Here is a 23208-nt window from a genome sequence, read left to right on the forward strand (position 1 = left end):
TAGATTGTACAACAAGAGCATAAAACGAGCAAAAATGGGTTTAATGCTCGAGTTTTACACTGCTTTTCACTTCGAAATAACAAAAGAGGGAACATTGTTCACTTACTAGGTACTTTTTATTTTTCATGCATTGCTAATGTAATTATAAATATTTAGTGTTATTGATTTATTTTGATTTATTTGATTGATTTATAGTTTTAAACAAATTAAAAATTATTAAAAAAATACAATTAAACTTTTTTGTTTGTGGCTGTTCAGGCTTGATTACCTTGATTTAGACGAAGATTTTACTTCATGCACTAGAGCATAAAAAGTCATTTTATGTTGCCTAGATACAGCATAAACACGAACTTTACGAACATGAGAAGTGAAAGACATTTTAAAATTGAAGGCGCTAACTTCACATTTTTCACCTCTCTCTCTAAAACTATGTAGAGCGGAGCTAGGGCATGTCACTAGCTAAATAACTCAATGTAAATTGCTAAGGAATGGAATGCGCTCGCATTTTCTGTGTTTCCGGATAGATATAACCTATGGCTCTTCAATGCTAGATAGAGTGAATAGACTGCTACTGCACCAGTGAGATACATGCACCTTTGGCCCCATCTGCACTTTTCATGAGATGAGATAGGGGAAATATACTTTCTTTTTTCAACATACCTGTATGTTTATTGTGAGAGGGAGTCAAACGAGCATGTAATGCGGGTCATCTGATGGGAAATAGTCACCACCGCTCATGAGAAACAACTACTCAAGGAGTCATCGGTCTGTTAAAGAAAGAAATTGATCCTTTAAAGAAAGAAAGATAAGCCCTTTTCTTGAAAGTCCCAACGTCATATTGTCTGGAAAGGAAACACTCTTAACATATGTACTTTAATGGACATAAATTGAGGTAAAACTGCAGCATGTTAGATCATAGAGCAACATGCTTTGTTAAAGGAAACAAAATTTCCCCCGGGACAAATTGAATCGACGTACGAGACGCCGTGCGCTCGAAAGCTAAAGACAATTTAGAAAAATAATATTTTGACATATTAAAATTATGTATTATGTATACGTATGAGTGTGTGTGTGTTTTTGTTATCCATCACTATCATTGCGTCGGGGGTTAAAAATTATTTGATGAAATGAATAAAAATGGTATACGTTCATTTCGCAACTTTTCATTTCGCAAACTCTAAATCTGTAAATACTTCAGAATTTATTTCAGGGTCAGCGTGTAGAATCCTTAAGGTTAGGTTAGGTTAGTTTTATTAAAATCCTGAAATACTTACAGTTTCAGAAATTTTAAACAGTTGCGAACTGAAAAGATGCGAAATGAATCAGGTTGCCAAACAAACAGGTTACGAAACGTATGCAGGTGGTAGGACCTTGTGCAAGGTCCGCCCGGATTGCTACCACCATCTTGCTCGCTAATCCTGCCGTGAAGCAGCAGCGCCTGCACTGTTGTGTTTCGGCGTGGAGAGTAAGGCAGCCGGTGAAATTACTAGCACTTGAGGTATCCCATCTTAGGCCTCTAGGTTGGCAACGCATCTGCAATACCTCTGGTGTTGCAGATGTTTATGGGCGGTGGTGTCTCTTACCATCAGGAGACCCACTTGCTCGTTTGCCATCCAGTCAACAGAAAAAAAAGAAAAAAGGGAGGTTTTATACATAGGTTTGAAATACCTTAAGCAACAAATTCTATTTATCTTTGTGCAGAAAGCAAAGACACGTGGTTATTATGAAGCATTCCCTCAACAAGCCCCAAAACAAAATTGCATCAATTGCACCATTTCGACATAGTGTAAATCGTACCTAGTGTGCTCTTCGCTCAGTCTCCCATAAACCGCCGAAGTGAGAGCACGTCCTTCTCACCCTCGTAAGGCCCAGTACCGCGCCTCTCGATAATATCCCGGACGTGATCCCAAATTAATTGGATAACTGCGATAGCGTTATTCTAAAAGCTATTTGCATAGAAATCGGAATCTCCCAGTAAATTGTTCTGAAATGTTATTATTTAAATGTGCCTGTGGGTGAAGTGTTTTTGTGATTGAATTATGATTTTGGTGAGTAAGAATTTTTTTGCGCGTTCTCATGTTTTTAATTTTGGTACTGAAATCAATTTCAATAATTGAGTGTGTATGTGTACAATCTGAGTAAAAGATTAAGTGTCTTTTCAGTTGCGTAATATTCTTATTATTAGCGTTATTCAAGGTAAACAACGTGTTAGATAATCTAAATCAATTCAATGATCTGTAAAAAATAAAAAAATCATAAAACATAGTAGCTTTTCAGGTATTTAACTCTAAAGTGAACATAAACATCACAATTTTCATTTTTTTTAAATTACTTATTTCCATTGAAACCGGCATTTAATTGATTTTTTTTGAAAAACGTTTTCTTTAATGTTAAAACAATTTTTTTAATTGGTTGGCCACGAGATAATTCCCATTTGTCTATCACGTACTCAACCCTCATTTTGTTCTACTAATCTAGAAATGTAGCTTTATAAATGGGATTGATAAGTTTTCCGAAACTTGTTAAGATATATGAAGTTGAAAAATAGGAATGGACAAAAACGATATTAGTAATTTTAATTTTAGGTGAAACTATCAATTGGACAAACTTTTTACGATCATTTAGGTTTTGGTTAAAATTAGGTATCATGACAGTTCTGTACATTTGATAATAATATGAAAATGATCATAATAAATTATGTACATTATTTTTAAATCTTTATGCAAATTGATACCAAACTTTCACTATTTTTTACAAAGTGCATCATTGTTTAACATGAAACATTGGCACCTTATCTTGTTTCTTGTCTTGCGCTCCCCATAATCGAGAATATTCTTTAAAAAAAAGTGTCAAGGGGTTGAAATATGCTGCATAAACACCTCTCCCCCTGTCAGTGATTTTTGGGTGTTAAGTCGCCTTATAAGGGACAAAACAACTAAAGTCCTCGCTTTTATTTTAGTTTTTTATTACAACAGGGTTATATAGTTCATCAAGTATTGTAAAAGTAATTAAACTCCAATCGGTTTGAGGCGTCTAATCTCCTTTAATAAATCAAAGGGTTTATAGGTTAGGGTCTCTATTTAACGGGCCATGTATCACGCTATCTGGCAGATTTCTAGGGACCCGATCCGTCACACCCCTCATCAGGGATGCTGTTAATTTATCATAATATAAATCTACATTGCTTTCAGCAGTAAAGTCTCGTTTTAAGGATGTTTACATATTTGAGATGATTTGCTACAGTATTTATTCAAGTTGTTATTAATGCCTGACGCAAAAAGAGGGGTGTTATAAGTTTGACGCCAATTTCTGTTTGTGGCATCGTAGCGATCAAATGGGTAAACCGATTTCGATGCGATGATTTTCATGTGAAAGCGAGTTTTTGTTGTGGTAGTTCTTAGCTATGTTTCATTGAAATTGGTTCAGCCGTTTCTAAGATGTTGAACTTTGAAGCGAAAATATCGTGAGTTTTTCAACTTTAAAAAAAAAAAAAAAACGGTAAAGATTTTGGTATTTAACAATTGTTTTTTTTTAGTTTTACATAAAACTGGCCGTGATTGACCCTTATCTCACCTGATGTTAAGTGCATGATTCAGTAACAGACTATTCACTCTAGCCTTGAAGAGCCCTAGATCCTGATCCTTAATCCTAGTCCTGATCTTGTGGGAATCCTACCAATACTAATATTTTGAGTATGTGTTTGTATGTGTGTGTGTGTGTGTGTGTGTGTGTGTGTGTGTGTGTGTGTGTGTGTGTGTGTGTGTGTGTGTGTGTGTGTGTGTGTGTGTGTGTGTGTGTGTTTGTGTTACTCATTTACTCATTCACGCTAAAAGACTCGACAGATTTGGTTGAAATTTGGTATGTAGATAGCTGGACGTCTAGAATAACATAAAAGCCACTTTTTATCCTGATATTCCCACAGAATCTAAATTATTAAGAATTTTCAATTAAAACAATAAATTTACAACACAATACAATACAATAACTCTTTATTGCACACCAACACAGTAAGCAGTACAGAAAACACAGATATATACATAGAGACTTTCTAAGGTAAGCAATAGGCGGCCTTATCGCTTCAGAGCGATTTACCTACTTAGGTAATTTAAATAATTCTTGTTCAATCCAAAAGAATCCTTTCATCATCATCCCAGCCTATATCCGTCCCACTGCTGGGCACAGGCCTCCTCTCAGAACAAGAGGGCTTGGGCCATAGTTGCCACGCGAGCCCAGTGCGGATTGGGAACTTCACACGCACCATTGAATTGCTTCGCAGGTTTGTGCAGGTTTCCTCACGATGTTTTCCTTCACCGCAAAGCTCGTGGTAAATTTCAAATTTAATTCCGCACATGACTTTACTAGCCATGGTGGCCTAGTGGTTTGACCTATCGCCTCTCAAGGAGAGGGTCGTGGGTTCAAACCCCGACTCGCACCTCTGAGTTTTTCGAAAGAACCCTTTAATTGTATCCAAAATATAGTTTTCAGAGCTGTTCGATGTAGCTAAGCGCAGTAAAATGAAGAAAAATAACCAATAGGAAAGCTTGTCGGGTGAGGCTAGGAAAATGGAGTAATCCTATTGGTGATTTTTTCATCGTTCGTTGCTTAGTTAACAGGTTTCGTGGTGGGAGTTTTAATTATATTTTTTTTATAGACAGCAATGTACTTTGTGACTATTTCAAGTATCGAATATAGTTCAAAAGATAGAGACATGTGACAAACGGACGAACAGGGGGTTGAACTTTGCAGTAGGAAAAATTGTTCAACAGGGGGTTGAACTTTTCATTAGGAAAAATTGGATAAAATACATTAAAAAATAAAAAAAATCTGACTGCCTTAAAAAGACTAAATAAAAACTATGAAGGTAAAAACAAAGTAAATATAACTTAAAGTGAATTAGTCGGGACCCTTTCAAAATCGTTACCAGCTCGAAAATTCCCAATACTGGACCCCGACCGAAGAAATAGGCATACTAACATACATAAATACATGTATACATATACGCATACATACATAAATCATACTTACATACATACACTCGAAAAACATAACTCTTTCGGACTTTAAAAAAAGTCCTGACTTACTGATTGTCTCATCAACGTTTTACACCTTAGATAATGTTGTCAAGGAAAAATGCCATTAGTTTCAAAACTGTCAAGGGAAAGGTTAAATCTTAGACCTTTTTAATTTTCCCGAGGGAAATGTTGCGGAAAAAAAGGCTAGTGTAAAAACAGATTTACAAATATAACCGTGTAAATTGCAAATGGCCAGCTAAGCATTGGTTAGCCAAGCGGTTCATTTGACGGTAACAGACATAATTTATCGATGGTGGTTAACGGAATGACAGTTACCGCTTAACTCTGTGACGGGTTAAAGTTACCATCAACCTGTCAGTTATTTTAAAAGTAAATTATAAATAAAAAAATTTGGTGATAAAAATAACACGCAAACGAATTCGTTGCAATGTAATTTCAATGATGCAAGATATGATTTATAATTTTAATTCTTCTTCTTTGTCGGATACTCTTGGCAGAGCAGTCGTGGTCACGTAGCACGTCGAACAATTCTACGCCAGTTCTCCCTGGCTCTCGCTTCTCTGGCGTAAGTGTTGAGAGGAGATTTGTTAGGGCTTTTATCTGGTCAGTCCAGCGCATGGGAGAACGTCCTCTTGATCTTTTCCCATTACCCTTCCCTGCACCACAAGTCGTTCTATAGAGTGCTCCCCACGTCGAGTCACATGTCCGAAATATCGGAGGATACGAGATCTCACTATGGATGATAGCCTCTCCTTCACCTGTAGTTCTTCCAGTATGGACAGGTTGTGCGGTGCTGAGTCCATGACACTCGAAGCAACGTCTCCAGCACCACATCTCGAGAGCGTCAATTCTTTGCCTCTCGCGTTCCTTGACAGTCCACGTTTCGGCACCATAAAGAAATATGGGAACACTAGAGATCTTACTAGTTGGACTTTAGTAGTTTAGTGATATTCCTGTCCGCCATATCCTGGTCAACTTTTCCATCGCAGATCTTGTTATGGCAATTCGTCGCTTGATTTCTCTTCGGAACCTCCAGTATTTGTGATGAGCGATCCCAAAATAAATGTATGACTGTACAACTTCACAATTGCAATCTCAGTTATATGTGAGCATTGTTTTTGACTTCGGTCGACAATCATCATTTTTGTTTTTTGTCTATTTATTTTAAGACCAAACTGAAGGCTGACACGTTCAATGCGCTGCAAAAGTTTCGCTATTTCTCCCTACTGGTGCTATTAACGTAGTATCGTCGGCGTATCGGAGATTGGATAGGTTATGATTTTAATATTAATTCACTAATATTCCAACAATAAAGCTCAATATAAAAATACCTAATCATACTTTCCGATATAAAACACTTTTCTAACTCGAGAAAAACAAAAAACAAGCGGTTAGCAGCGTGATAACCCCAGGAGTAATAACTATGAAGTATGCGGAATAAAGCACCAGCTTTTGAGAAATTACGAGGCGCATAATCGGTGTTGTCGCCATTTTTAGATTCACAGTAGGCTGAAGAATTCCAATAAAAAATGACTAGGTACATATTTTATGAAGAAAAATTATTAAGGTAATGTAGTCAAGTCAATCCTCTTTATTTTTAAAATCCGGACAAGTGCAAGGCAAACTCACGAGGAGAGAGTTCCGTACGATTATTTTGTTTCTACGAGTATACAGCATAATAATAATAGATCTATAATAATAATAAACTTTGTACAGTATTATTTTTAATTTAAACCTTGCGGTCTTGGCGATATAAATTTCTCTACTTTGGCCTATTTTCGTTCATACTTTCACAACTATTTATCTTAAAGTTATAACAAATATTGTATGTTATTTGAGATATTAACAACATGAAAGCATTCAAACTCACAAACTCAAACTCACAACATTTATTGGCAACAAAAACACACTACATCACAAATCACAACAAAAACACAGTAAAAACATAAATAGAAGAAGAGAGAAAAAATCCAGACATTGTGCTGTAGTGTGATGCCAAAAGGACTCAGCTCAGCATGTGCCGTAGCTCTATAACCAGAGCCGCAGCGCTGGTTTTCAACTGAACCCCGATGAGTGTGCACCCACGTAACTGAACGCGTAATTATTGCGTGAAAAGAAAAAACTATATATTATATTATCATGACAAATATAAGAATTATAAAATACCTACATATCTATGCGTGGAAATTTGTACAAGATGATTTAAAAATAAAATTGTATTATACATATCATATATAATATAAATATTGTTTAATATTTAGTTGTATGTAATAATAGGTGTAAACCTTTTTGTGTTATTGGTTTTTATTTTAATAGCCTATGTATGGCTTAAAACTATCAAGTTGCAAGAATAAGCATTAAACAGTGTTAAATTAAATGAACAATTTAATTTTGCTTTGCTACGTGTTGACTACGATATAGCGCTTGTAGCGACGGCTAAGAATTCGTAGCACAAAAGTCTAATAATCTTTAACAAGAGCTTTAATTGATACGTATTATACTGAAGTATTCTACGTTTCACCCTCGAAAGTTTGCTCTCTATGACCCTTACCTAATTCTACTAATGGTATTATTTGTTTTGTTTTTGTACCTCGTAATAATTTATGATTATATTTCAATGAAATATATTATAGTACTATAATTTTACCCATATTAAAGCTACTGATAACTTATACGATACATGTGGAAAAAAAAAAACATGTGGAAATTTCCATATAATTTTTGTTTAAATTAATTAAAATATTTTATGGAATCTACAGTACAGTGCAACTTATTCACAATTTTTACAAAAGTATGTAAAAAAAAACCTTTCCGAAGAAATCAGATCATATTGCAATAATTCACTCTGCCCTATAACAATGAAAAGAAACATAATACTATTTTTATTACATCTATTCTCTAGCCTAACAAGATTCAGAAAGGCCAATAACAGACGTCGTACATTCCACTTGGATTTAATTCACCTACTGCATAAAGAAAGTCTCTACAATATGGAACCCTTTCAGAAGAGGCAATACATAAGAGCGTCTACTCAAGAGATAGCTAGGATGGCCGTGGTATTGTTTTTTGTAGGACTTTTACAAGTTTACTACCACTACTGAGTGTTGGTGGCTCTCAAAAGATGACGCCTTCATACGATAAGACCTTGATATACGCCGTTTTGTCACCAAATTAGTTTTAAATATTATTGATTATAAATATGTATGTTAGTATGTATGTATGTAAATACTTTATTGTACATAAAACACAAAAATAATACAAAAAGAAAACAACAAAACAAAAGAGTACAAAGGCGAACTTATCCCTAAAAGGGATCTTTTCAAGCTAACCTAAACAGGAAAGGAGGAGGAGGAGGTTAATCTGGAAGGTATTTATTGTATGGGCCAAGTTGCCCGAAATAAATGAATTTATTGTTATTTATTATTATTATATCTTGGTAATTCTATACTGTAGTTTACTTTGACAGTAGTTTCTAAGTATTTTATTTGTAATAGCTTTTGCCTGCGGCTTCGCTCGCGTTAAATTTGGGGTAACATAGATTTAAATTCTACGAATCCTTTTTTCGTGTTTTGATTAATTTTTCGGATGTTTATCTATATGGAAATACAAATACAGACAGACGCTTCAGACAGATCTACCTACATAATCATAATTCATAACAACTTTGAACTCCTGTTTCACATATTCATTAAACTGTCTACGTGTTTCTTTTAACGGTTACTTTGTACACGATAGTTATTAGATAATTCCCGCGAGATAAGAATTAGTAAATACTATAGAAAGCTACACTGTTTTTCTTTTTATTTTTTATCTTTATAGCTATTTGAAGCTTTCATTAAGTCATGTGTATCATCAAAACTGAACGTACTTGACTGTACAATTACATATCAGAGCTATCAACCTATGAGGTTCCCTCATGAGCAGACGACCTTGGCTATAGCATCAGGCGGTGTATCATATAAAGGAATTCTCATTGAAAGAAATTGAATAATCTTGCAAAGTTTCTTGTGTGTGCCATTAACTTTTGAGGAGTTCGTTCCTGCGGAGTCGATCCTGACCGGACTACCTGGATGTCACTGCCAGATTATTGTATTTTCACCAGATTTACATAAGTATGCCAAATCTACAGACCTTAGGTTTATTAGTTTAGCTTGTGCGTTTTATGATTCAGTTAGTTTATAAAACCCTCTTTAAATGTTTTATCCCGTGGGAATTTTGGAAAATCTTGAAACAGTTTTTACCTGGTAGTGTTACCTACCTGCATGCCAAATTTGAGGTCTCATATTTATAATTACGGAGTTAAGGCCGCTTTAATGCGAAAATATAAATCCCATTTATTCCCTATCCCGTGGGGCATTTATTTCATCTCCTCTACTTCTAAGACTCTCTAGAAATATATGTTTCAAATATCAAGTCTCTTAATCAGATAGTTGGCTTTATTCCTTGTCCCGTGGGGATTTCGATAAATTTTGAAAAATGATTTTAGCTGTTAGTATTAGCTACTAGCATGCCAAATTTGAAGTCTCTTAATAATAGTTATGGAAATAGGGTCATTTGGAAGTGAAAATATAAATCCTATTTATTCCCTATCCCGTGGAAATTTCGAAAAATCTTGAAAACGATTTTTAGCTGTTAGTATTACCTACTTGCATGCTAAATTTTATGTCTCTTATAATAATAGTTACGGAAATAGAGCCATTTAAAAGTGAAAATGTAAACCCCATTTATTCCTTATCCCGTGGGAATTTTGAAAAATCCCTTCTTAGTGTATCTCTTATGTCACTTAAGGTAGGTATGTATGCCAAATTTCAAGCCTTTAGCTTCAACGGTTTGGGCTGTGCGTTGATATATCAGTCAGTCAGTCAGTCTGGACTTTGAATTTTATACTCGTATATTATACAGATTATTTTATTTTGAAAAAATGACTTTCTGCCAAGTTTTTAGCGGCACATTCTTCTTGGCAATGATGGTCTTTCCGAAAACGCTGGTAGTTTATAAAATGATGTGTAAAAGTGCCCATTGCAGCATATTTACTGGATTAATGATTTAAATTTGAATTTGAATTTTGAATATAATTTTTTTAACACAAAATGCCCCTTAATGCTATTAACTTAACTTACTCTTTATTGTTAAAGAATATAACACAAATTCACAAAGTTTGCGATGCGTGTACAGTACAAAGGCCAATTTAGTAATGTATGTTTGTAAGTAAGGCACCGTTTTACTAAATAAATAATAATTTCTCAACCTTTATCAGTCTACAAATACACCACACAAATTACGTCTTTATTCTTTTATGATATGTATATAATAATTTTGCCAGACTGGTCACTTAAAACTTAGTCTAAGTTCCATATTGTTGTAATGTCGTTCCAAATATTTCAAACACATTTGTGTTAAAGTAGCCCTAAATGAAAAAAATCACCTTTTAAACTTTCTACTATTCATTACGTATTTTTTTTTACAAAAGTCCTGCGTAAAATGTAAAAAGTTTCATAATTTTTACTCAACATGATTGCTGTTCAAGTTTAAGAAAGTTACCCACATTTTTCCCTTATCGCGATTCGTTATTATTACGCTATATTTTCCTTAGTGGATAATTTTATTCCGCATATTTTTACGAATAATGGTCACTTTCACTCTACTGCGGACCGCTTCTTGGGCGACCAAATTGTGTTTTTTTTATACGCAATGAGCGATCGTTTTTTAGGCACAATTAAATATAATGCGCCGTTTTAGTAACGGATTGCAATAAGAGGGACAAGATCTACAATAGAACAATTTTCCACTGTTATCGTTGACATCCTAAAATGTGCTTTGTAATTTCTACTTATACTGAATGTACTACCGAATACCCGATTTTAAAAAATTAAGGACAACTTTGTCGATAAGCGTTTATTGTACTGCTATAGCATTATAAATGAAAATTGCATACCATTGCCGCCAGCTAGTGTGGAATAGCAGAAAGAAAATTGACAGCTATTTATAAAAAAAGCAAAACCTGGTATATAAATAACTCAATTATTGCATTGTAAAATTAGTTAAATACGAAAACATTTACACATTACACGGTTGAATATGGCTACGGAACTACAGAATGCCGCTCAAATTATTAAATTGTCAAATTACAACGAAACTAAAATGCTCATTAAACTCATGTATGATCAGAATGTCTCGGGAAAATGTCATTTTGTCTTGCTTTTTGTTTTAATTTGTGTGAGCATTTGCACTTGAAATTTACAAGGTCATGCTTTTCGGTGAAAGGAAATTATCGCAACCTGCAATACACCTGCTGTCTTATATTCTCCATGTGTCACCCCCCTAAAACCTTCGAAGCTCTCTACGTAGTCAGGTGTCGAATATATACAATTTCCCACCATACGTATTAAAGTATATGGTGCTCGGAATGTACGCAACGCGAGATATTTTCTAAGTGTAACGAACCGAGAAATTTTTCTCCGTTTGTACTCGCTCCCCGGCGACTTATGTCATGCGCACAAATATAATTTACCAATGAAATATTTTGATGTAGGAAATAGAAATTTTTACAGCAGTGTCTTTAGGTATCTCTAGTCGCATAATTTTTGAAATTCAAATATAATGTTGGTCATAACTTTTGATAGTCATATTTTTATACCAACTTCAAAAAAGGAGGTGGTTCTCAATTCGTCTGTATGTTCTTTTTCTTACGAAAACGAGGCGGTTGAAAAATTCTAACCATTACCCTATTGCTGTCACTCAATTTATTAAACTAAAACATACGAAAAGGAGTCAATATTTTATGATGATTATAATTATACTTTTTATAATACGTGAATAGGTAAAAAAGTATTGTAGTAGTAAGTAGTAGTTGTAGTGTAAGTAGGTATTTTATGATTACAAACAAAGTCACAGCATCGAATATTGTATTCCTTGTGCAGAATGAAAGTATCTACTCTATTTTTTAATTAACATTACCGTAATTATAATCCTAATAATCGCACATTGTACTAACACTTAGAATCAATCGCACAATTTCTAGGTCAAATATAACATACATAAGATGTCTTTATCAGCAATTTTTGTACCAACACTCTAACCCAGTAAAAATCCACTGACGTACAGTATTTATGTTTGACCTGATAATATCTTTTAAGTAAATATATTATAAATTTGTTATTTCGATTTTAGTATAACTCCTACGTAGATACTACATATTTATACATCATACTTTGTTTTTCCTTGGTGATTAGGTATTTTAGTATGTAAATGTTAGCTCGTTTAGCCTGAGATACAGGAATTATCCTAGTTCAGGCACATGTGTTACATAGATTTTAAGTGAAATATTGCATTTCATGTTATTATGTACCGAAATTCATTCAGTAAATTTTATTATTATTATTTATTATTATTATTACATAACCAAACCATCAACCAGAAGCAACTCGAACCAGTTGGACGCGGGCAGCGCAGGACCGATCGTTGTGGAACTCTTTGGGGGAGGCCTTTGTCCAGTAGTGGACACCTATGAGCTGATATTATTATGATGATGACTAAACGCGTAATTTCATTAAAGTCGCCTTTCACGGCACTCTCGGGAAAAATGAGTCTGACCGGTGTACCGATGTATTATAAACTCGGACACGGCACATCAATTATATTCAAGCAGACTTAGCTGTATTTTAATAAACACTTATAAATCCTTCTAGCTCATGGTAATAAAAAAATACAATATCACAAAGGCGTTAAAACTATCTTATAAAACCTTAAAATAAACGATAAAACTTCATAAAAGCCGACATTACAACGGGGAACGTAGTTATAAAAATCTTTTAGCATAAGAAAGCAGCCTTTTGAAAGAAAATGATTCCAGAATATCCTCTATTCTTCCTTGAGATCCATAATGTATCTTATCTCCCTCTAATATTCAGACTTATGCCAGAATAAATATTGTGATCACGTATATATTGAAATGTTTTTTGGATTCGGAAAATATGCTAAATCGGTTTATTTATTGCCTGTTCATGAAAACTGGGGTTTCTTTCACGTTGGTATTACCTGGTTACGAAAAAAAAGAGGATTATGTTCCAGCAGAATGTTTGTAATGAAATAGAATGGCAGACGAGTCAGTGGGTCATCTGATGAAAAGGATAACTATAAGTAAAAAACTTAAGAAAATGAACTGCTGCTGTAGTAGTAACGTGTATAGATGTCGGCGGCCGATCGTAAAAATCCGCCAGATCACAAAATGTCTGAAAAACAATACGGCAAATCGATTAGAGCAACGCATTCGTCGATATTCCTAGCTCTATACCGGGCACATCGTGATATGCCGAAAAAAAAGAAAAATTTAGGTACGACGAGCAAAGCGAGGAGTTGTTAGTATGAATTGTGACCACAACGCACGAGCGTGCCGCGGCAGCGACCGGTGAAGTGCCAGAACCGATATAGCGGCGTATCATGATATGGCTAGGAATTTCATGATCTGCCTAAACTGACCAAATCATGAAATGGCGAAGTTTCATGATATGCCTAGAAATTTCATGATTTGCCTAAACGTCACTAGGCAACTGCTGCCAACCGATGCGACTGGAGGTCTATGGCTGCCTATGTCCAACAGTGGACGTCCTACGGCTGAGATGATGATGATGACCATCTAAAGACACCCCTGGCCGAATTTCCTAACGTTCAGGCGCTCGCGATTGCATGCCCATCTTTTTCGGCCCTCATCCTAGTGGTCATCTCTTGTGCAGAAAGAACTGTTGAAAACGATTGTGATGCCAAGTGCGTTAGGCAATAAAGTCTTCGCTCTACTAAAGGATTGTAGATTGACAGTCTAAAAGCATGTTGGTTTTGTTTTATAAAATCATCGCCCTTTTGAAAATCAGCGCTTTTAGTTAAAACACTGGACAAGTGCGAATCAAGCTCGTGAGAAGAGGGTTTTGTACCTACTACATATAAGATATTTTACCTGTGTTTTTTTTATTGTGCTCCCATATTTAAACCACATATTTCTTCTTAGTTTTTTTGTACAAATTTCGGTGTAAAATACAACTAAAAAACAGTTAGTATCTATTTATTTCAGCATTTTTGTTGCGTTTTTTAGTTTATTTGCTACAAATCTTGCAAGCGTTGGCACTCCACCAGGTGGATGACGACATCAGAGTAGCGGGATTCGGTGGATGCAAGTGGCGAGTTGTCGTTCATTGTGGCGTTCTAAGGGGGAGGCCTTTGTCCAGCTCAGTGGACGTCTTAGGGCTGATGATGAAATTATCTTATCCACTCTGGCATCTTAATATGCGAGAAACTCGAAACGTAACTACATAGGTAAAATGATATCCATCTAATTTGATATTTATTTACAAGCATATTTATTAACATAATGTATATCCGGAGACCTGACGATAAATAACTCTAAACTAAATAAGCCGATAGAAAGTAAATGAAATATCGCTAGACTGTTATATTCTCTTATACGTCAAAGCGGGCTAGCAAAACTAAGTCCATTTTGAAATATCACCCTATTCACCCTTCAAGGTTATTTCTTAGCTATTTTCGTATTCTTTTGAAATAGTGACAAGAAGATTTATCACTACAAAACAAATGGTTCTATGATAGATTAAAATTTGCTAGCTTCATTATTACGTTTCTAATGTACAAGCCAGTTGTGCGATTTATCATTCTGTTGATTTTATAATAACACATGCTTTTACTTGCAATTTCAACCGCGTAAAAATGAATTAAAATTACTATTTCCCTCACAGATATAGATTACACTAGATTACGCAAATGCATCTACTTCGCGTGTCCGAACCCCGACTAAACGTCGGGGTTGGCCCCATACAAAGACTGACCGCTAACTGACTAATCATGACCAGTGACTGACTCCACGGCGCTGGCGGGCGGCGCATTTGAATGGATTTTGCGCGGACATCGGGTAATTCACATCGCTAATTCGCTCTTGAGACGTCACAGTAGATATAAAAAAGTGACAAGGTTGGTTTTCATACAGATTGAGGTGTTTGCGTTATCTAGTGTAATCTATATCTGTGATTTCCCTTATTTTAGAAACTATATACTGCGTTAACATTCAGTCCCCCGTCATTCGATCGGGGAGATCAAGTGGCCTAAGAAAATGATGGCTTCAATTGTTCAATTGCTTAATCAGATCAACAGGAAAAAAAGTTTGCGTTGTCCGATTATTAGGACAAAAACAGTCGGATCACGTGACCAGAGGGCCCTATTCCACCCCTAAACGAGTTTATTTTCAAAAAACAATGAACATCACAGAGTTATAGGTAAAAATCTTTGGAGATGACGTTGTATGTGCACAGAATTGATATGGAACTTAAGTGTTTTTTTTAATATGTAACGTCGATTTATCTATACGAATACGTTACTACTACATACTGTTTTTTACTTATATATGAAATTTGACACCAGTAACTTCAGCGATTTTAATTTTCCATACAATATTCCACTCCTCATTAAATTTCACCCATTCAGGAGTCGATTAAGAAAACAACTCTACGTATAGCTAAAATTTCATTTAATCAATCTTAAAACTTAGAACTGAAAATTTAGAAATTTAGAATTTTGTACTTACAAATAAATTCCATCACTTATTTCACCTCTTTGGAGGTTGATTTTAAAAACATCGAATGCCACAATTTTTAATTTACAATAGCTTACACCTTCACATTCACATTTTTGGTACTTTAGCAGTTTTGGATTTCTCATACAACATAACAGTACATCCTTTATTTTCAGGGGTAAATACCGAAGAAATAAGCTTGTCGTTAAATTAAAAGGTTAAATAATTAAAGTTCGAAAATGCATTACCTATCTTTTTAAGGTTATATCATTGAAACAATACAACATTAAACTTAAAATTGCGTGCTAAAGACATTTCCTATTTTTCCCAAATCACCCATTCAAGATAAAATATAACGTAAACGTAACGTAACGTAACATAAATATAACGTAGCGGCATACACGAGCTAATTATGACACCACAGATGTTACTAAAACGGCTGATACTGAACTAAATGAGAGCAATTAATCACGATTATCCCTAATGTTAGTTCCAGACCTGCGCATTGTTGCGACAATTTGCAAATTATGCCAGCTTACACTTGACTTAAGGCTTTATGAGGGAGCGGCAGTATGCCACTACGTGCGGCATGTCGCAGCGCAAGATGCGGCATTACGAATTCTATTTCAACTAAGTATACTTCGTTTTTTTAGCATTAGAAATAGGGTAAACAATCTTGACGAGTCTTTTTATTGAAAAACGTTTTTTAAAAAAAACAGTAACTGTTACTTATGTAAATGATCATATATGTCCTTGCTCATTGTTACATATTTGCTGTGAGTTATTTTTCAAAAGTGTTTTTCAATAAAAATACACGTCAAGATCGCTTAGCTTTTTTGTAATGCTAAAAAAAAACCAAAGTATACGGACTTTTACCTTGTTCCACCGCTATTATAAAGACCTTTCATTATTTTTATTATAAATTAGTTTATTACGTGTATACTTTACTTTAAAATAAAAAATGTGACATAGGTATAACATAGTGTCTTCATCTTAAATTTAAGAGCTACGCTCTTGTCGGCGGAGTAATCGGCACTCCGCACGGTCTTTGGCCAGCTTTTTGACTTCCTGATACGACACGATACCTAGTTTCACCTTCGCCTGATCAAAATAGGTCAATTTTGGTCTTCCTCTGCCTCGTCTTCCTTCTACTTTTCCTTCCAGCAGGTTTAGAAAGAAATTGTCGTGTCGTATCAAGTGTCCTATCATATTTACCCTTCTGCAATTTATGGTCTCTAGTAAGATTTTTTTTTGATAGTGTAACAACTAAAAGAAATATATTTTTCTCAGGAGAGCTGTAAAAGCAAAAACTTTTAAAGAATTTCTTTTGCATGGCTCTCCTGAAAAAAAAAGGCTTTTTGAGTTGTGACACTATTTAAAGCAACTATGTATAATGATTATAGTAAGAGTACGACATAGTTCGTTCCGTGCCCGGTTTTAGATACAACGGACCCAAACCATCTCTTCCCGTGGGTGTCGTAGGCGGCTAAGGAACCTGATGTCAGAGTGAAAAGCAGCGATATCTATTACCAGATAACTTTGGACTCCCTCTGCGGTGTGTAAAGCAAGGGAAAACTACAACACTGTTTTCCTAAAAAGGTTCACTACTGATTTTCATTAGAGATGGGCCGAACATGGGTTTCACCGAATACGAATATTCGGCCGAATATTCGGCATAAATAAATTGGTGTCATAATTTTGTTAATGAAACGCCTAATGTGTACCAAATCGCATGAGACGTTACGAGCGGGCCACCACCAACCACCTGGGGGGGGGGACCACTTGTCGCGTCGGCCGGGGTATTCTAACCCGAATCGGCCTTTTCAGTCACGAGCGCAACTTAAATCATCCGTGATAGATGTCAAGGCCTTATTAATATTAATGTGTACCAGGTTTTATTGTGGCATGCGGCATGGCAGTGTGTTTCTGCGACAGAACCGCGTCTTTACAGGGCTTACGTCAGGCTTAAACACATTTAAGCAGTGTGTAATCGTTGCAATTATACCGGATTAAAACTTAGTATTCTACTAATGAAGGAAGTTTCTTGACAGGGGAATATTGACCGTGCTACTTCGTTAACTGGAAAAACGTTTTAATCAAAGCTTGAGTAAATCGTACTCTTTTTAAGCGAGCGGTCGGACAAAGTGATTCCTTTGATGCAGCAGTCCTTTTTAAATTAACTCGCTTTTTGAATATTGTCTATGTCAATTGTGTAACAGACTGTACCTACTGATATAGTGCACAAGACTCATTATCATCATTGGCCGCAGGGCGTCCACAGTTGGTCATAGGTAGGTCTCCCCCATAGACCTCCAGTTGCTTCTTCATCATTCAAAAATCGAAGTAAAATAAAAAACATTGTAATTACCTTTTTTGAAATATTTTAGGTACTAAAGTTGTAAATGCAAGTTTATTATTTCATCACGCTTGCTTATAAGTTGAACACTATCGAAGCATGCAAGCTACAGTACTTTCATTGTAGCATGGTGCGGGTTACAGCTGTCAATAACACAAGACTAGAGAGTCAAAGTGTCGAAACTTGAGTCGATAAAACTAATAATTTAAAATCATAATCATAATTAATCCGATTCCGATTACTTACTATGCTAATTTTGATAAGAATAGTAGTGAAATTCTAGGTTGGAATATTACTTGCCCCTTAAGTAAGGCCAAACGGACTTACCGATTAATAAGTACCGATATAACTCAAGATCTATTAGGTCCCATCACTAAACGACGACTCTGGTGTTACGTTACATGCATACTACGTTTCTTCACTTAATTGTGCTTTGAATTTAATTAATTGATTATAAAAACCTGGCAGCTTAAATTTATTTCGTATAACATACTCGAAGTGCTTTATGTTCAAATATTTTACGCCAGTCACATTCAGGCTACAACTGAAATACACTTCTATATATTTAGACCGCAGCAACTTTTTTTGAGTAAACCGAAACGTGCATCTAGGTGTCACCCGTACCATATATGCCAGATCATTCTAGCATGGTGCTGGTAACGCAATGTAACTGAGTTGCGATCTCCTAAATGTTTACTCTCATAACCCACGCTTAGCGCAATGCAGGCCCGAACACACTTTCCCGCAATGTTAAGTTACCTAGTTTCTCAGAGTATCAATTTATTCTTAATGATGCCGTTAAGGGCTACGCTCACGGAGGCTTTAGCGCTTGGTATTAAAGAAATGCCTTAATAAAGCCGGGTTAGTGAGCGGTGATGTTTATTGCTACGAGATGGTATTTAAACCGGTCCCGTGCGTTCTTTTACTGATTTGAACAAAAGGAAACATTTTCGTAAGACCACAGCTACGTCGCCATCTCTCGGGGAGGTTTTAGTTGCGGGATAAAAATACAATACAATACCATGACTATTATACACCATAATATAGTAAGCAATACAGAAAACAGCCACATATTTAGATAAAATTACAAGGTAACTGCTGCTGCACTGCTGGGCAGAGGCCTCCTCATAGAATGAGAGGGCTTGGGCCGTAGTTCCGACGCGAGCTCAGTGCGAATTGGGAACTTCACACAGACCATTGAATTGTTTGCAAGTTTTCTTGCGATGTTTTCCTTCAGCTGGAGGTAAATATCAAATGTAATTTTGCGCATGAATTTCGAAAAACACAGAGATGCGAGCCTGGGTTTGAACTCACGATCCTTTGCTTGAGAATACCTAGCTCAAACCACTAGGCCACCACGACTTTTTAAGGTAAGCAATAGGCGACCTTATCGCCTCAGAGCGATCTCTTCCAGACAACCTTTTGCAACAGGAAGAAGTTTAAGGACTACATTACACAGCTAGTGATGCAATTCACAGCAGCAGATTAGAACGATAAAGCAAAAACAAATGTTAAACGTATCAAAGTAACCGTATAATGCACATCCATACTAATATTATAAATGTGAAAGTGTGTGTGTTTGTATGTTTGTCCGTATTTCACTTTTTGGGATAGAGACAGTTTATGGGTCAGAGAGTGACATAGGCTACTTTTTATCCCGGAAAAATGCAGAGTTCCCGAGGGAATAGCGCGCGATAACCGATTTCCACGCGGGCGAAGCCGCGGGCAAAAGCTAGTTACATATAAATACCTATACCCTAAACTCATATACCCAATACGATGTTCTGCTTAGCCTACGTATTTTTTATTTTTTTATTTTAGACGTCTGACTATCTACCTACTTCCGTTTTAGTATAAAGAAGTGACAAAAACACGACACGCATGCGTGTTTTTTGTTTCTTGTAGGTACTTAAAAACATTACTCATTCAATTATACGAAAGACGCAGAAACCGCATTAGAACATTCGACGCGAAATCTGATTTAAACACTCGATTTTTTCCTAATATCGATTACATTATGAATGCTTATCGATAATTGAGCCGTTTCATTCGCGTCATTACGCCGCATTCGCGTATAATGTGGTATCTCAGGAATTGTCGTTTGCGGGAGCGCTTTTTGATGTTTAAAATATTATATTTTCGTTTAATGTTATTGCTTAAGTGTGTTTTATGGCCGTTTCGGAATCAAATAGCGTCGCTGCGCCTGCCAAATTCCATATGTGCATTTTTTTCATTTTCGTTTTTGCACTAAACATAATCTCCGTTTCATTATCTATGTGATGATAAAGTCCTTTTTGTGATATTCAAGCTGGAAACCATTTAACAAATTCTACATGTGTTTTGACCGTTAAGAAAAAATCGTATGTGCAGAAGTGCACATAAAGGATTTGTGTTTCGCCTCAGTCGCTCGCCAGTTGTGTTAGCGATGTGACCGTTTGTGAAGAAAACAAAGTTTCAAAAATCGTTTCAGTGGTCAAAAGATAGTAAAAGTGGTAAGTATATCGTGAATTTACTTCATAGTTATTGTATTTCTTAGAAAATCCTCAAGTTCTTGAAGAAATATCTGTAAAAGCTTGTCAATTTAAACTAAATAATGATTTTCTAACCTATATTACCTAAATACTCTTATGACGACGTTAACTACAAATTTATTAAATTAACTGTTAATTTATTATTAAAGCTTAATCATGCCAAACATACTATTATATTTAGTGTGTGATATATGCGAACGTTTCTAAATAGGTATTCGAGTGTGTGAGTGAGCAGGAAAGTTACTTCGTCACAATACTTTTTAGTGTTACAGATAGTGTTGCCCAAATGCAAGAACAAGACGAGACTTAGCCAGTCTTGGTCTTGGTCTTGCGCCAATACACCTGGTCTTGGTCTTGGTCTTGGTCTTGCGCTCCCAGTCTTGGTCTTGGTCTTGGTCTTGCAGCAAGAGTCTTGCAAGTCTTGCAATTACCTATTAGTCTTTTTACTATTTATTAAAGTTTACTTTTAAATCTTAGAAAAACGTATTAGAATTGGAACATTGTGAGCTTGAATTAACATAGCCATAGTAAAGATCAAGCAGATTAATAAATAACTGAAGATTTGATAAGAAATTCGAAAAATCAACTGACCTATATGTCGTTTTCCATGGAAGTAACTGTTTCTTAATAAACATTTATGATTTATAAGCTTACATTTGCTAAAACATGTAAAAAAACAAATTAATTACAATAACTTGACTGTATTTTAAAGAACAATACTTATCTGTCTAGAAAGAGATTGAACCCTCAACTTATAAGAAATTTAATAAAAGAGTTTTACGATTTATCATTTATTTGAATAAAAAATAAAATACAACACAAATCAACAGCTTTATCATTAGGTTATGATACTTTATATCAATCCTTACCATTTTATCCTAATCATAATACTACTTGCGTGATCAGTATAATGTATTCATTTTCATTCTAAGCACTCTGAAACTTATTTATTCTTTGGAACACCTGTAGGTACTCTTAAAATTCGAAATTATTTTGCATGAGTATACCTACGCCCTATGGCGGCAATCAAATAGTGTCAAATGTTATGATTTCGGCGTGGCGGCAACGATTGTTTTAGATTTCAAAAGAAGCCGCCGGCGCGTGTATCATAACCATGTACTTCCGAAAAGCGGCAAATTTCTTTGAGAAGTAAGTACAAAACCTTTGATGCCGCATTATCAAAGTGCCGATGGTTAAAACATAACTATGCATGCACTCAGTTTGATTTTAATAGATATTTTTTTATTCGCTATGTTTATGGTATTAGTCGTAATGCGCATAGGTCCAGTTTTTTCATATTCTTTGATACAGTTTTTTGCGTCTCATAGAATTCCTAAGCGTACTGTGGGGACTGTAACTAGGTAGAGCTTAGGTACTGGGGATCAACGCGCGTGACTTTAAACTTAGTTCAAAATAAACAACTTCTTCAATCATTTGGATTTATTTCAGAGCTTAAAAATACATTTACATAGCATAGCACCAGCCGCTTAGGCTATCGGGAGCAATCTGCGCTCCGGCATGTATACCGCTGTCAAACTGTTTTAAAGTTATATTCTAGAAACACAATTTAAAAATACCTATCAGTTTATATAAACTAGATTAATCTAACCTGCCAGGTGGTCAGTTTTACCACCTGCCAGCGGTATACAGCCTAGTTCCTACATATCCCTCCTTCCTCACAGAGGTGGGACCTAATCTACGGCCCTACCTAACGGGACATTACAGACAGAAAGGGTCTTTGCTAAAGACTAGTCACATCCTTTTCATGAATTCTAGTCTATGTTATTACAATCATAAATAGGTTTATATATTTCAAAATTTTTCAATTCAAGGATGGGCTTCGCGCCCAAAAACCCGAAACAAAAAGGTACGGCACCTTTTCAGTAAAAAGCCTAGCTACTAAAGACGCGTGACATTGCCTGTGCAACCCGACACGTCATTCTTGCTTCTGAAACACCCGTGTCACATTTACTCTTTGGCCATAATGCCACTAGACAACGGTGGCCTCATGGCAAGAATATCATACTGCCACATCTGCACACTCGCATATGTTGCTAGCATAATCTGTGCATGCTGCCAACATCCGCTCTACTAGCAAATGTTGCTAGCATAAGTATATGCTGTCAGCATCCGCTTTAACAGCAGTTGCTGCCAACAAGACCACTTGTATCTATTCCTAGACAGAGCATTAGGACAGCGGTAACTGCCATACATTTCCATCTATTACCGAATAGATGAGATGCATGCAAACCCAGGCCCCTCCATGAGGTGCACCTGAGCTTTCATCCAGCTCATGGTTACCAAGATCAATGTGCTCACCTAAAATACCCGAGCTGAACACATCGATTTACCTGTACCACTATCTATACTTTTTTTTGTTCTAAAGACCAAAATTCAAATCATTTATTGAAAAACCACAGGATCAAGTAAATTCAAATTAAATATTTTCAATATTTTCTCAGCAGTGGGGGGGCTTCAATGCTTCATAGCTTGGCCCTGGTGTTCAAGTTCTTATTTCTCAGCACCCGAGCAGAGTTGCCGTTCAACACACGACAGCAATAGCCGCTGGGTTCCATCTTATTCTTATTTCACAGCCAGGCCTCAGTGTTCCATCTTATTCTTATTTCTCAGCCATTGCTCCAAGTTTCCATCTTTTTCTTATTTCACAGCCATGGATCCAAGTGTGGACCCTGGGCAAGCTCATCGGCGATCCTA

At 35.8% G+C, this 23208-nt stretch overlaps 1 protein-coding gene across 1 annotated transcript in view; it reads left to right on the forward strand.

Moving 5' to 3' along the window:
- The first annotated feature begins 1834 nt into the window (after nt 1-1834).
- Nucleotides 1835-23208, forward strand: part of LOC141440101 (uncharacterized) — a 143044-nt gene continuing 121670 nt past the window's right edge. The window contains exon 1 of the mRNA XM_074104563.1: nt 1835-2048. The gene's annotated coding sequence lies outside the window, so the exon portion shown is untranslated. The remainder of the gene's footprint in view (nt 2049-23208) is intronic.

The sequence above is a fragment of the Choristoneura fumiferana genome, chromosome 22 (genome assembly GCF_025370935.1).
Source record: "Choristoneura fumiferana chromosome 22, NRCan_CFum_1, whole genome shotgun sequence".
NCBI classification, from domain to species: Eukaryota; Metazoa; Arthropoda; class Insecta; order Lepidoptera; family Tortricidae; genus Choristoneura; species Choristoneura fumiferana.